The following is a 16,233-nucleotide window of genomic DNA, read 5'->3' as shown; positions in this document are numbered from 1 at the left end:
CGCTGAGCAGGCTCCTGTCAATCATGGAGAATCCACTGCATCCACTGAACAGTATCATCTCCAGACTGAGGAGATTGTTCCTCCCCCACACTATGCGACTCTACAGTTCCACCCTGGGGGTGTAAACGTTAACATTATACAAAGTTACTGTCTGTTAAACCTGCATTTTTATCACTCTTTAATTTAATATTGTTTTTTATGAGTATGCTGCTGCTGGATTATGTGAATTTCCCCTTGGGTATTAATAAAGTATCTATCTATCTATCTGGACCTGCTTTCAGAGAAGCCATTGCCTTTACCAGTAACATCACTCCCTTGTGAATTCATCTTTGAGGTCCGAATAGGCGATCAGTAAAAGTCGTCTTAGTCACAGCACAGTATAATAACAAAACATTTCCTTAAATAAAAATGATGGTTCTGCTGTCTCTATCATTCCTAACCAAACTTCCTGTTACAGGAGTACAATCCCAGTCACCAACACAACCGTGTACCCCTACCCAATCAATCAATGAAAGAACAAATTCAAAGTGATTACTTTAATATTTAATTTTTCAAACCCATCAACCTGCAATCATTAACCATAGCAACAATTGAAATTGTTCAGTCAAACGTTTTGATTTGTTACTCATGTGAAACAAGAGGCGTTTACTTTTGAGGGGGTATTTATGAGAAGACAGCATTATGGTGAGAGAGAGGAGTCATGACCCGTAATACTAAAGCTCTTCTTTGCAGTATTAAGCATTCTACCAGTCAGGTTTATAAGAGGTATAATTTAGAGTTGTGTTTCTTGACCCTTAGTATTATTCAGGCACAATCATTGAAAATGTATTGATGACCTACAAACATTCATTTCGCCTGACATTTCCATCATGCACAGTTCAAATGAAGCTCGATGAATAAGGATTTGAAACGTCAAGTGGACAAGCACAGTGGAAATTAGCACCTCGTGGTTTGAAGCACTGAGCAGACATGTGCAGTTCAAAGGATGCTTTATGAAGCCGCGACCCATTCAAAGCCATATAGTGCCGTACAGTACTTTGTTACAAGTCTACCAAACATTAGATATTTAACCCTCTAGTGATATTTTCTAATTTGTCTTGATATTACACACTTCGGTAGAGTTCACTGACAGACTGAAATGACAATTCAGGTAGTTGCTGGCAATTAATACAGTATTTGTTATTGGTTTGCAGTAATTTAGTTTGTCTGATACTTAATGTAAAACATAATAACATATCTTTGACCAAATCTATTATACATATTACGAGATTTACTGTAAAATGAATTAAATTTTGTATCCGAGTAGTTGGAGACACTGATGTCATTATAAATGAGGGCTGGCCTCAGTACGACAGGATGGTGTAAGAAATACGGGTGAGATAAAATCCAGACGACAGTAGACACGATCAGATGTCTGGCCACGGGATGTGCCGCTATTAACTCCACAGTGGTACAACTTTGCTTTTGTAAACTTTCCTTACCAAATATAGAAGTAAGGATTAACTTCAAACGTTATCTGAATTCAGAAAGTACTTTAATTCCTGTTGCTGTGGTTTGTAAACAAAATTAAATACATACACTAGTCACAACATTACATACAAATACATCTTTTAAATACTCTGCATGTGTAAGCTGAACAAACATTTGAACCTCTTTATATCAAATTATCTATAATAGACTTATTCTTCCGCAAGGACGCACAGCATTAATGGCTCAAGTGATAAGAGAAAAGGACAAACTATTCTCACAACGTGCAGCAAGTAAACAAAGGAACGAATGACGTATGAAGCCTGAACTATCACCTGGAAATATATGAAAGAAAAGTTCTACAAGTGTTTCTAATATTCTGCCATTAGAGGTCACAATTTAACCTGGCAAAGGACTTTGACAGTCGTACTGAATTTATATTGTAGATAAACATAACATAACTGTCCAGTGTGCTTAAATGTGTGTTTCCATTTCTGATCGCTGTACGGCACTTCCCTTTAAGGACAAATCACAATCAATTGTTTCAGCAAAGCAGCGCCTTCCAACCATCCAACATGACAGTGTGAACCTTCATTGTTATAGATCAGCGCTTCATTGAAGTATCGTTTAAAGTTACCGTTTAGTATAACAGATGGCTTACTTTATTTTTAAATCAATCTGGAAATGCACACACTTACCTTTAAATTATATAGTGAATTGCTAAAATTTAGTGTCCATTTTTGAAAGTCGTAATTTTTACTCGTCCCTGTTATTATGCATTATAATTCCTCAGTGTCGCATATTATTCGTCACTACTCACGAGTTCTGCTTCATTGAGATTCTCCGTCTTATGCTGTAAATGAAAACATTTTAAAGGGAGAGTTTATTGAACTGTAGCAGACTTTTGATCTTCTTAAAATTATGTAATTTTTGTGATGTTGACAATTATTAGATCAAAAATCAATGAGGCTGAGAGATTGTGTGGACTGTGTTGTAATTGTTTTCGTGACATCACCTCAGTACAGAGAGTGTGACACGTTAACAATGCATTCAGTCCTAAATGATAACTCAACAAGTGGGGCGAACATGAAGGATGACCTCCCCAGGGATCTTAGGTACAACTGCAGGTGCCTGAAGGATGATGGGAGGAGTTCCGACCTTGGAAGACCTGGCTGCGCTGTGCGGATATCTATATTTTAGATGATTGTAACAGGAACCCTTTTAAAATCCATCTTCAAGGTCAAATTCCGTTTGTCAGAGTATACTTACAATTTGGGTACTTTTGTAGAAGAGGCCCTGCTAATTTCCACACGACACCACGTCGCATTTCGTACTGTCGTGGTATTGTCATGAATTATGAATTGCACTTTTTAAATAGATTATATAGTTATATTTTGATAAAGTCCAGTTGTTAACTTGCAAAAATTAAGTTGAATACTGTAATGAGAAAATCCAGTGTATGCTAACATTATATTTGTTAAATTCGCACGCAAGTTTATACTGTCCACACATATCAGTAACAGCGTTCGACTTAAATGGCACCGCGTGGGGTTGGTCTGCCTGTTGCTGTCTCTCTGTATGTCGGCAATGTACTGTAACTGTTTACAGACACGTTTATTACACACCCTGACTTTCTCCAGTCTGGCTAATATCTTTAATGAATGTGTGTAACATATTTTTGTCTTGCTGATCGGACATAAAACTGCAGTGAAAAGACACAAGGTGAGCAAACAGTAAAGTGCCGCCATTAAGGGGGCGCATGAGAGCCCAACAGGTGCTCGTTGCTGCTGTTCTTCTACGCAGAGGCGCAGATAAGTTAGCGATATCAGAAACTCAAGTGCACTGCAGCAGGCTGTTTATTTTTATTTTTTGTTCCGACTGACTGCCAAAATGGAAGATTGAGACTTTTAAAACTAAAGGAAAATAAGGAGGACTTTTATAGGAAAGTGACGGAGATTTTTGTGGAGAAGGTTAGGCGCATACAAATAAAAGGTAAGACCATAAACAGTTTTCAATTTTAGAAAAATAGAAATGGGATCAGACTAAGAAAAAAGAATTCCAATATTTAAAAACTCAATTTTAACCTTAAATAATATATTTCTTTTGTTTTTCTTGTTATCCTTTTTGTTGAAGTCTGTAGTAAAATTAAAAGCATCAGAGTAAAAAGCTTTTAAAAACAACAAAATATTTCAATTAAGGTCATAATTGAATTTTTTTTTGTACACCACTCTGTATGTTCATTTGTATTGAATGAGTATCGATTTTGGAATTTCAAAGGCAAATATAGAACACATGGAGGGGCAAATGCCTTCTCTCTGATCTCTCGCTGCTATAAATGTCACTTTACATCTTAGCCAAATATGTTCCTTATATGTTTGAGTAAAGAATGCTGGTGAGATATGAAACATAACCAGTAGTCAATGTGCATTACAGACTACTCTTTTGGGTTCATATATTTGTAAATCTCACTCTGAAGGAGTCAGTGCCTCACCAGCCATGAACCTCACCGCACGTCACTGCACATTTTTTATCTTAAAGAAGTGAACGGCATGCTAATAATTAAGGAAAACAATGTAATCGAGGTGTCGAATTCTGAATAATAATTAGGAGTGCACGTCTGACACTCAACGGGTGTAAAGTGTGTCCTTCAAAGCCATCAGTATTTCTTTATTATGTTGATATCAGATTACATCAATACAATAGTTTTTCCATAATAAAGTTAACAAATATATAATAATGAAGGCTACATTATATACAAGAGTAGCAACAGCTAAGTTATTACAACAAACCGAGATGCAGATAATAGCATTACACATTGTTAATGAAGCAGAATCTTACACGTTTTAATTATTTTAGTGTGTTTTCCATTTTTAAAAGCTATTTCTAGCATATTAATATCCATACAGAAAGATGTAACAGAGGGTCTAACGTTCTGAACATTACACTTATGAATAGAGAGAAAAGCCAAGCAAAATGACACCTTTTATTGGCTAACTAAAAAGATTACATGCAAGCTTTAGAGGCAACTCAGGCCCCTTCTTCAGGCAAGATGTAATTACAGATCAGGCAGGGACGTAATAGTAAAGCTCTGAGCATGTGTGCGCACGCGCACGCTGCTCGGGTTGTTTTTGTGCGCCTGTGCCAGCAAGTCAGGTAGGCACCTCAGATTCGGTAGTGACAAGTCCTATTGGTCAACCAGGCCGCCAATCTTCTTTGGCTGAAAAAGTAAAAGCAGTGGCCCTCCTCCGTCTGCGTACTGTTCCAACATGAGTTAGAATCTTGCGGTTTCCATAGGAAGGGCTAGTGCATGGAGCACAGATAAAACAAAATAGATTTTTTTTTTTGTGGGTAACTGATGTTTTATCCATCCATCCATCCATCCATTATCCAACCCGCTGAATCCGAACACAGGGTCACGGGGGCCTGCTGGAGCCAATCCCAGCCAACACAGGGCACAAGGCAGGGACCAATCCCGGGCAGGGTGCCAACCCACCGCAGGACACACACAAACACACCCACACACCAAGCACACACTGGGGCCAATTTAGAATCGCCAATCCACCTAACCTAACCTGCATGTCTTTGGACTGTGGGAGGAAACCGGAGCGCCCGGAGGAAACCCACGCAGACACGGGGAGAACATGCAAACTCCACGCAGGGTGGACCCGGGAAGCGAACCTGGGTCTCCTAACTGCGAGGCAGCAGCACTACCCACTGCGCCACCGTGCCGCCCCTGATGTTTTATACTATTTGAAATTAAAAAAAAAAAAAAACTAACTCTCACTTAGAGGATCTGTGCAGAACGTTTTACAAACCTGGCAGGATGTAATCAATAACACTTTAGAATAAGCTCTTAAAGCACTGAGGAAGGAGATTCTCTCCCGTTTTCTTTTTCTTCTCCATTTATCTGTATTCACTTACTAATTCATCTGTTTACTGATTTGTACCAGCTTTAAGTTTTACTTCTGGCCATGCTGTCTTTCTCAGGGGTCGGGGTTGATTTGTTTTCATTCCTATTGTTGTAAAAATTGATCTATTTGTATGAAATGTTGTGTGATTTCAATAAATTAAAATTTACTTGTCCAGAAACTAATAAATACATTCAAGAGACAGTATTAAAGATTCCTACCTGATAACTACATTTCTTGGTGTGGACTCTAGTCTGCATAAAGTGATAAGCATATTTGTCTTAAGGCAGCACACATATTGTAATAGTGCAGCTTCTCTTCTACCCCATGTCGATCATGTCAGAGACGCTGAGAGACACCGCACATTAGAGTTAACAAAGCGGTGGTCATCACAACAGTACAGCATGTGTGCAAGACCCTCCTCATTAAATGTTTCTAGTAGTCAGTGATTTTCAGATCTGTAGCTGATTTGTATTGTTGATTTCCAAAACCCAATGCGAGTAAAAGTGTGTGCTGCGGAACTCATTACAAATGTCTTCAAAACAGCATCAGTGTCATCAACAGTGCAGTGACCTGCGGTGAGGTTCATGGCTGGTGAGGCACTGACTCCTTCAGAGTGAGATTTACAAATGTATGAACCCAAAAGAGTAGTCCGTAATGTACATTAACTACTGGTTATGTTTCATATCTCACCAGCATTCTTTACTCAAACATACAAGGATCATATTTGGCTAAGATGTAACGTGACATTTATAGCAGCGAGAGAGCAGAGAGAGCGCATTTGCCCCTCCATGTGTTCTATATTTGCCTTTGAAGTTCCAAAATCCATACTCATTCAATACAAATGAACATACAGAGTGGTGTACAAAAAAAAAAAAGGATTTTAATTATGACCTTAATTAAAATATTGTTGGTGTTTTAAAAGCTTTTAACTCTGATGCTTTCAATTTTACTACAGACTATTCAACAAAAAAGATGTAATTACATCTTGCCTGAAGAGGGGGCCTGAGTTGCCTCGAAAGTTTGCATATTGTAATCTTTTTAGTTAGCCAATAAAAGGTGTCATTTTGCTTGGCTTTTCTCTACATTCATAATGGCTAACACGGTACAACACACTAGTACTACTTATGAATAGGAAATTTATGAAGCAAGGAAACCACAGTTACTACATTTTTTTTTAACATTTAGTCTTCAAAATGGTATACAGAAGAAGAACAAGAATTAAACAGTGAGATATTGATTTGTCATTCAAGACAGTAACAGAAATAAATCTTTATAAAATATTTTGGAATAGGAGCAAAAGTAAAAGAAATGTGAGAAGGGATGCATCTTCATTTGTACCTAAACTACATTTTGGCGATATATTAATGTCATACTTATGAATAGTTAGTTGGTTACTATTTACTCATAATTCTGAAATGGATTTCTTTAACGATGTTTGGTAGAAAAAATTCTATGGCAGAAAACAGACAACTTTAAAATTTATGATGTCCAAAGCCATCAGAGAAGTGTGGTGTGCGTCTGATGTGGCACAACGACAGGCTGGGCACCTGTTGTTGTCATTTGTCATTAGCTTATCATTTAAGCTGTTGGTTTAGGAGGAGCACAAACACACACAAACACATTTAACTGAATATAATGGAGAAGGATTGCTCCTTACAAATAACTTTTCTTATTGCTGCAGTTAGAAGTACAATGCCCCTTCATTGTATTTTTTTTCTTGACCCTACAGGATGCCCGGTGCTAACCAGCCTTCCAAGTGGCTGAACAGATGCCAGTGTACCCGAATTCTGTTACACAACTGGATGTTGTTTTCTTCTGCTTCTGATAGATTTGTTATTTCTACAGGTAAGACTACCAAGGCTTTCAGTTTCAGAAGTAATTTGTGCACAATTCCTACAAAGCCTCCCCATATTTATTACTTGATCTGTAATATTTTGCTGGCTTGAATACTGTACTGTATGCTTGCTCACTCTGTCCAGTAACTAACACTGCTTTTTAATTTTAGACAGGAAAGCCTCACAGTGTGAATCCTTACAAACGCAGAGACTGAGATGCATTAGTACCAGCAGTCACTATACAGCGATGGTTGTTCCGTTTTGCAAAATAACATTTACTTTATTAAGTTACTGTGCTTTGTTGTTGGATTTTGAAAGAACCGGGACTTAATTTTAAATTAAAACAAAAGTAAGACAGGAGAGAAAAACACATTTGTTTTCATGTAAGTAATGACACCTGAGCACCTCACATTAGAAGTTCAGATATACAGAGATTATAACACAATGTCTACTGTATGTGTAATGTAAAAAAAATGATGCTACATATAATGACAAGTTGGGGTTGTTTCAAAATCCAACAAAAAAACACAGTAATTATTATTATTAGTTGGACTTTAAGCAGAACTTTATCTATTGTGATGGTTTACTTTGGTAAGAATTGATCTGCAGGTGTACCAAGAAAGGAGGCAGAACAAGAATTAAGAGTACACTTTATTAATGTTTGAACTCTGTGAGTGAATATCTACTGTGTTTATGTTTTTCACAGTTACAGTGAAGTAGAAGAGTCTGGCCGTGTTATGGGGCAACAGTTAAAGAAGAAGGAAGGAGAGATGTGTGCCATGTTGAAGTAGTGGCTGGTCCTCCTGTCTGCACGTCTAGAATCCGCCATCTCAACCGCTGCTCTGATCTGCTGTGCCTTTGCCAAGTGATCACGAGGTATTGGACTATTTTTTTTTTTCTTCTGAAAACTTTCTTAGTCTCATTGCACTGGCTGCCTGTCTCACATAGAATTGATTTCAAGGTTCTATTAAATAATTTGAAGGCTTTCAGTATTTTAGACCCTGCCTGTATTTTGGTGTGTCTGCTCCCAACATTTCTTTTCTCAAACGTTGCTTTGCTTATTATTCAAAGATCAACCATAAAAACTGGCAGCTTTCTGTACTCATGCAACAAAATCTGGAATGCTTTGCCAATAGAAGTGCCAGGCTACAAATGTCGATCATTTCAAAATTTCTAATTTGGCTTTTCTTAATTACTTGCATTGGATGTAATAGATTAGAAATGGTACTGTGAACAGTTTGTAAGATCTGCACTGGGCACTAACTTCTGTTGTTTTTCTCTGTTGACTTTTTCCAGTTTATTGCAATGGTGAGGGAAAATGTACCAATAATTATTTGTTAAGGATCTCTTTGTATACCACGTTGTCAGTTCGCCCCTCTGGTTGTAATATGACCAAGATGTGCGCTGACCTTATTCTTGAGCATGCAACGTATAGTTGGCCATGTGAAAAGCAATCTTGCCTCAAATCAATGCCAACCTTTTGTAGGGTCTGTCCCTGAGACTTATTAATTGTCATTGTGAAGCAGAGCCTTACTGGAAATTGGAGGTGTTTGAATTGAGATGGGAGACAAGAGGGTATAATGGGGATGCGAGGAATAAAAACTCTCCCCTGAGCCACCGCCAGTAAAAATAGTTGCCTCAATTAGGTTCTTTTGCAAGCATGTGACCTGAAGTCTCGTGCCATTACAAAGTTTCGGTGGCTGAAACTTTCTCAGTAACATTATTGGTGCCGCAACCTTCAAAATTAGATTATGCTCAGGAGTGCCTGGAGGATTCAGAGTGTGGACCGAGCTGCAGGCTATGGACGTATATATGTACGAAAGTAGGATTCAGTTAGCGCTGGGAACCTGCGTACCAAATTTCTTGAAGATGGCCCCATTAAGTAACAAAGACCGCTGAAAAGTTCAATATGGAGGCTGACAGTGGTGTCATACCACCGGAATAAGTACATAAATCGGTTTCGGTTAGCACAGGGAAGCCGTCTACCAAATTTCGTGAAGATGGGGCCATAAATAAGAAAGTTTAACATGGCGGATGTTGTCGACCGTTATGACTGTTACGTGTAGAATTTCGAAATGCAACCTGCTTAACTTTTGTAAGTAAGTTGTAAGGAATGAGCCTGCCAAATTTCAGCCTTCTACCTACACGGGAAGTTGGAGAGTTAGTGATGAGTGAGTCAGTGAGGGCTTTGCCTTTTATTAGTATAGATGTATATGTGTATGTATATATATGTGTGTGTGTGTACATATATTATAATATATAAATATACATACACACACACACACATATATTATTATATATATATATATATATATATATATATATATATATACCTGTACCCGGCCACGCGTTGCTGTGACTCAGTCTGGTTAAATGGAAAAGAAAGAAAAGAGAAAGCGCACGTTTCTAATATGTTTAATTTCACAATGCTTGTGGGTATACAATATTTGTTGCTCCATTGTCTGTGCAGAATGTTAGACTGAATAATATTGTTAAGTTCGTAGACGTCTTTGTTTTTAGCCGCAACAATAGCTCGTTCACTCAGCCAGTCGTGATTCTTATAATTGGTTTGAATATTGGGAAATACTTTTTCAACCAATTCTTCTTTTGACGTCACTAAATTGCAGAAGTTATGAGGCAATAAAATTAGTCCTGAGGTCAGATCAACCGGCACCTTTCCGTTCCCAATTTCCAGATTTCTCCAACCCCGTTATTGACAGTTTGCATTCTTTGATCTTTTTGCTGAAGCGTTAGCTTAGGAATATTTGATTGCACAAACGACAGAAGATCACCCGTGTTGTAATTTTGTTCACGACGCAATTCTACATCGAACGAAGCAGCAGCAGATCGATTCGGTGATGGCATTCCCAATTGATTGAGAACTTTGTTCGTGATTTCTAAGCACAAATCTTCAATCATTATCACCGCTTAGTTGTAGATTTCTGCTGTGAAATCCATGTTTATATTTGAATTTTACTTGTGTATTCGACGGAAAAAATCTACAGCCATGTGCGATTTATATTTCTCCCATAACTGTTCTGGAGATGAAGGAGAGCAGGCGGTCAATATGATTGCAAACAATGCACGAATTTGATTTGGATGTGACGTGTTGCACGCGTCGTTAATGTATACATCCCAATGTCGGTCGTTCTCCAATAAATTCAGAGCTTGACATGTACTTCGGAAAGTGGCATGTGTAACGCCGTTGACAATTCTCAATTGCTGGAAAGACGTTGGACCGGGCACATTTACCAACAGCATGTGAACAAAGAAGCATTCATCTTGATTGGGATGCACGGTGTACAGTCTGCCTGTCGTAGTTTCTTTGAATATGGAAGTTTGTCCGTTGACTCGCTCTCCTCATTTGCGTTGTTCAAATGATTTTCTACTTGCATTCCATGTGTAATACGTAGGCACTTCCGAATACAGCAGTGTTTTCGCAAACGCGTCATTTTGACATAACGTAAAGAAAGCAGTTAACGTTGTAGCCGTGGATTCAGGGCTATTTGGTGCACATTTGCACCTGTGAAATAAACGCGTTTTCCATTTTCTAGATGTACTGCTAAGTGAACAACATCTGGACTTCGTTCATGTATGGGAAATGAAAGAATTCGCCATACAGCTTCATTGCTGCTTATGTATCTTCCAGCCTAATACTGAACGATTTCATCGATATGCATGACCGCATTCCTATCACTTCCTTCTGGTTGCACGCCAAAAACTGCCATGTTGCTGCCTTTATTCACGTATTTACAAATGTATTTGATCGAAACATTGAAATAGAATCGTAAAATATCTAGTATAGCGTGTGTTGCTTTTACGTCCAACAGATGGCGCTGTGTTTTCAAAAAAAGCATGTTTTTACCTGTCACAGGTGTGACATCTATATAATATGTATATAAAAACATGCACGTATTCGAATGCAACGTTGTGTCAAAATTTCAAAGCAATCGGTGAAGACCTTTCGGAGATTTAAGGTTTTGAACAAACAAACATTTACATTTTTATTTATATAGATGTGTATATATGGTTTTGGCATCCAAGCGCTTTTTTTCCAACCTAGAAGACTTCTCTTGAGATCCATTTAATCGCCTCGTTGATTGCATGTCTTCCAAGGTACTTTCAATCCCCATTTCCTGCACCGAGTCATCTCCCCTTTTATGAGTGACTGTGTTAGTCGCCGTACTTTGTACAGGTCTTTGAACGCACTGAATACTTGTAACTGGTGTCGCCCGTCGGCTACTTTCGACAGGGAATGGAAGCAATTGTCGAGTAACAAAAATTATTTCTAAGTGATTTCACATTGAAGAAATAGTAAAAACTTGATCACTTGGGTCAATACCTAAAGAAATGTATTCGCAATTGCATTTCCTGTGTGTACCATAATCTGTATGAATTAATTGTTGCTATGCATCTTCATAAACTATGGGAGGTTTGTAAGGAAACAAAGCATGCTGATCTGCTCCCATTTCATCTTACAGTACTCTATGACTGGGAACTGATCTAATGTTCATACTAACCAGGCTTATGGCTCCGGGGCGATCACGACTGAAATTACCAAGCGTTACTGTTTATGGCTGTGTATTGGAACATCCAAATCCTGCTTCCTCCTCCTGCTGCTTGCTATCGCCGCTCACCTACGCTACCACACCCGCCTGTCCTACCGGCTGCGTTGTGCTGTGCTGCTTCTAGTGATGGGCCGCTCGATACTCAGGTTTCGACACTGTGTCGAGCTTTCGAAGCACTGGAGATCGAACCGCCGCTTCGAGGCTTGCTTCAAATGCGCCCGTCACGTGATTTTGAGTCACGTTTGCGTAATGACGTCATTGATATCTGCGCAGTCAGCAGTCGATTTGGTCATTCACTAGTCTGTTAAAGCGCTTTGGCTCAAAGCGTAAAAGCAGTTGTTCTTGCTACAGCGATAAGGTTCGCTAACCCGAGATCAAATCCTAATTGGGGCTCGCATATGTTGAAATAAGGATTTTGTATAAAACAGTTAAGTAGTACTTGTCTGAAAGTTAACAAATATATTTTGGAGACATTATGAACGATTTACATGGGGCACCTTTTTTCCTTGGTGTGGAATCATGTCCACCTAGAATCTGTAACAAATTAATGAGCATATTTTGCGTAAGGTAGCACGTATTATAACAATCCAGAATATACTCTACGCCATGTCGATCATATCAGAGAGGCTAAGAAACGCTTCACTAAAGCCGACGTGGTCATTACACCAGTATATGCGCAAGACACTCTCATTAAACGTTTTTACTATTCAGTGATTCCCAGATCTGTAGCTGATTTGTATTACTGATTTCCAAAAAGCAATGTGAGTAAAAGCGTGTGCTGCATAACTAATCACAACTGTCTTCTGCAATTTTAGGAAAGCTTCGGGAGTTCTGCGTTAATGAGACAAAAACGTTGTAAAGAAACTTTGCGAATTCATCCAGAGGTGAACATAAAGATCACTCAAGTACTGACAAGAAGGAGCAGCTGGATAAGCACATCTGGAGCCAAACTTTCAAAAAAGCACCTGACTTTGTCAGCAACATCCTTTCCTTCTGAATGCATCTTATCAAAGGCTGGGCTGGGGAGTTAAATAAGTAATCTTCCGAACTGCAGCTCAACAGAGTAAATCATTGATGTAAATAAAATTATTGAAAGACTAAGCTTTTGTCGTTTCTGTATTCTTAAACCATCTTCCAGTCCCACAATCCCCCGCAGTCACTGTCACATTTAACGTTCCCTGCTCCTCACCTGTCGTGTCACCCAAAGTATCAACACTCAGTTTCATTCAAGGCTTTACCGTCCTTCCTTTCATAGACATAAAATAAGACACACATTCCCTCTACATACGTGTCCAATAATAATAGTAAACTGGCAGGAACGAGAAAAAGCACAAGATGGGAATATTCATGACAAGAGTCTCTGCATCAGAGTGAGGATGTGCCTTGTCACCCATTACGTGAGCTCGTCTGCCACCCTTCAGTTGCACTGGCACACCTTACACTCTGGGGCAATTGCAATGGAGAATACCGACAATGTACACCTTCAGAAGTGGAATAAATCGACTGTATAAGTAGAACATTTCAGATAAACTATGAATTTTGTTAATCATAAACAACGCAACATAACTATTATATGTGTTGTTACTTTTTATTTATTCTCACCAAACGTTACATATCTACATGGGAAATGAACATGGGTAATATGTTTATAATCATTCTCACTAAAATACACTGTCAAAATATATTAATGAGCAAACTGAGACACATTGGCCTTTAGGAAATATCAAAAAGCGTATGCGCTGTCATTTAGGACAGAATGCATTGTTAATTTGACGCACTCTCTACTGACGCGATGTCACGAAAACAAAGAAACAGCACAGTCCGTGCAAACTCATATCCTCCTTGGTTTTTGACCTTATGATTGTCAACATCAAATCAATAAAGTCATTTTAAGAAGATGACAAATCTGCTATAGTCAGTTCAATTAACGCTCCTTTTAAAAAATTGCTTATACCGAATATAAATCAGAATCTCAATGATGCGGGACTTGCGAGTAGTAACGAATAATATGTGACACTGAGAAATTGTAATTCCTAATAACGGGAACAAGTAAAAACTACGATTTCCTAAAACGGACACTGTAAATGTAGGCATTTCAATAAATAATTTAGGATACTTGTGTGTGCATTTCAATACCAATTTAAGAACTACGTAGGCTACCTGTTGTACTATAAACGCTACCTCAAGCAGCACTTAACAGTAAATAGTCTAACAGGACAATGACTGACTGTACGAAGATGCTGCGCCGCTACAATAAAGGGTCACACTGTCATTCTGCATGTTTAGAAGGCGCTGATTGGCTGAAACTGTTTATAGCGAATTGTCTTAAATTGGTAGTGCCGTATAGCGATCAGAAACGAAAAGACACATTTAGGCATGCTGGACAGTAGTTTGTTTTTCTACAATACAAATTCAGTACGACACCAGGGTCTCCAAACACACAAATATGAAGCTTATTACGTTTTACAGTGAAACTCTTTACATACACAATATAATTAGGGACGTGTGCCCCCTGCCCGTCTATGGTGGCCCAATCTTCCCTCGACAGCTCGATTCGCTCGCTATCCGTCCAAGCTGAAAATATTGTTAAATGGAGGAATTGAAAAAAAACCTTTCACAAGTGGAGGATCGACGACGCGAACCGCTGGTGTTTTTACTGAGAGACAGTTGCGATACCATTGAGCCACCTAATCAGGATAATCAACGAGCTTCGCACAACTGAACTACTACTACTGTTCTTACTGCGGCGGATGTGGAAATATGTTGTTTGACATATGCACGTTAAATTGGTTTAATTGACACGAGAGTATCATTGTTGTATTCTCCTAATGAAGACAAAAAAATTATATTTATAGATGTATACTATATGACGTACGGTTTTGAACAAAATTAAGCGTTCCATAAAAAGGTTGCACGATTTACCTAATCTTTTTATATATATAAAGTTGATATATGACAATATATCTTTGACACTATGTATCAGACAAAGGAAATCACAGCAAACCACAAGAACAATAATTACTTCTCAGCAACTACCTGAATTGTAGTTTAACTATATTAAGTGAAGTGTGTAATGTCAATACGAATTACAAAATATAACTAGAGAGTTAAGTGTCAGATAGACTCTCAGAATATAGAGGTCAATGCCTTTGAGTGTGCTGAGGCTTCACAAAGATTCAGTAACCAGTGACCATGTCTGCTCGAGACTTCGAAGCCCTATCATGATCCAATCTCTGTACTACGCATGTCTGAGGCTTTGAATCTGCTCGAGGCTTCGAAGCCTCAGTTAACTCAGTGCACATGTCTGAGGCTGCAGAGCTCCATTTGAAGCTCGTCATGACGCAATCTCAGCACTACGCATGACTGAGGCTTCAGAGCTCCGTCACAATGCAATCTTAGTACGCATGTCTGCTCAGTGCTTCTAACCAAGCTTGATGATTCCAGTGTGCATGTCTGCTTGGTGCTGACGAGCTCCAGTTTGAAGTACATATGGCATCAACAGAGTTCAAAAACTCGACAGAATTTCCCATTGAAATGAATGTTTGTGGATGATCCATACATGTTAAATGATTGTGCCCGATAATACTTTGTGGTAAAAAATAAAATTATAAATTATACATCATACAAATTTCGACTTGTAGAATGCATAATGCTGCAAAGAAGAGACACATCTCTCACTATAATACTCTCATAAATATCCATTCTTCACCTCATGCAACGTTTTCATGCAACACTGAACGAATGTCATATAGTATACATCTATATATCATGTTTTGTCTTCATTACATACATACATACATACAAAACATGCATTATATACATCCACTCTGCCGAAAATAGCAGTGGTGCAGTGGTAGTGTTGCCACTCCATAATAAGGCTTGCTTGGGTTCGGGTCCCACGTCCACCCGTTGTGAATTATGACCCAAAAGAGTCTGTTTGTCTTTTTTTTTTCCATTTAAAAGCAAATTCCACCGTGGACCGAGAGCGAGCAAGGCGAGAACACTAGTAAAGATCTACCAAATGGAAATGGCATCTTGTTTTATGTCTATAACAAAAAAAAAAATATTTGAGTGACGATTTCAACTGTTATTGTAGTTATTGATGGCGGGTTTAGCGGTTTAAAATTTTAAATATTAAATTAATAAGGTGGAATGTGTTCTTGCTTTGAGTGTTGGGGGGGTGGGGGGGGGAGAGCTACACCATAAATGTGTTAGTAACTGGGATTGCGCCTCTATAACTGGAAGACTGGTTAGGAATGATACAGACTGGACAACTATATGTTTTAGGAAATGTTTTATTATTGCACTGTGCTGTGACTAAGACAACTTTTTACTGATCGCCTGTCCGGACCTTGAAGATGTGTTCACGAGGGAGGGATGCGGCTGGTAAAAGGCAAATGCTTTTTCGACAGCAGGTCCAGATGTGTTTATCCCGCTGCTTTTTGTTTGCCT

The sequence above is a fragment of the Erpetoichthys calabaricus genome (genome assembly GCF_900747795.2).
Source record: "Erpetoichthys calabaricus chromosome 1 unlocalized genomic scaffold, fErpCal1.3 SUPER_1_unloc_5, whole genome shotgun sequence".
Classification (NCBI taxonomy): Eukaryota; Metazoa; Chordata; class Cladistia; order Polypteriformes; family Polypteridae; genus Erpetoichthys; species Erpetoichthys calabaricus.
Note: the sequence above shows the minus strand (reverse complement) of the source record.